The following is a 693-nucleotide window of genomic DNA, read 5'->3' as shown; positions in this document are numbered from 1 at the left end:
TATGTGTGTGTGTGTGTGTGTGTGTGTGTGTGTGTGGAGCACAGCTCTGACTTGCCCTCACAGATTTCAGCAGGTTTGAAATCCCTTTATCTACCTCTTCTGTGCACCTGCCACAGGCCGCACACACACACACACACACACACACACACAGGCCTCAGCATGTCACATTCAGCAATCTCTTCTCGTCAAAACCAGATTGCTTTAACCTACGTTAACCTTTTTGACAATCGATTTTGTGATGTAAAATCCACTTTGTGCTCTAAAAAATGTTTTATAGGCAGGAAAAAAAGACGTCCATGTCGCCCCCATGGAATTGTGGGTACATTCTTGGATGTGAAGTGTATGGTGGGTGAGATGAGGCAGATACGTGAAGGAAGTAGAGGTGGGGCTCAGAAGAATTTTGTCTGAAAGCGTCTCACTGTCCACATGTGCAAACAAGAAGCTCTGGACAACACTGGCTGGTGTCATAAAGGTGACTTCCACAAAACCTGTTAGGAGCATGTTCAGGTCACATTTTACCACAAAAAGGAAAGAAATAAAGAAAACAGTCTAATTTTATGACCATGAAGATTTTTTAATGCATGTTGACATTATTGTCATGACATTTTGACATTGCTATTATTATGCAAAAATAAATAAATAAATAATAGTAATATCAAGCAATATAAATATATAAATGTAAATATATAGATT

Source organism: Sinocyclocheilus rhinocerous, unplaced genomic scaffold, assembly GCF_001515625.1.
Source record: "Sinocyclocheilus rhinocerous isolate Xijiao unplaced genomic scaffold, SAMN03320098_v1.1 scaffold97, whole genome shotgun sequence".
Classification (NCBI taxonomy): Eukaryota; Metazoa; Chordata; class Actinopteri; order Cypriniformes; family Cyprinidae; genus Sinocyclocheilus; species Sinocyclocheilus rhinocerous.
The sequence above is the reverse complement of the archived record's forward strand: the minus strand, read 5'-3'. Positions refer to the sequence as shown.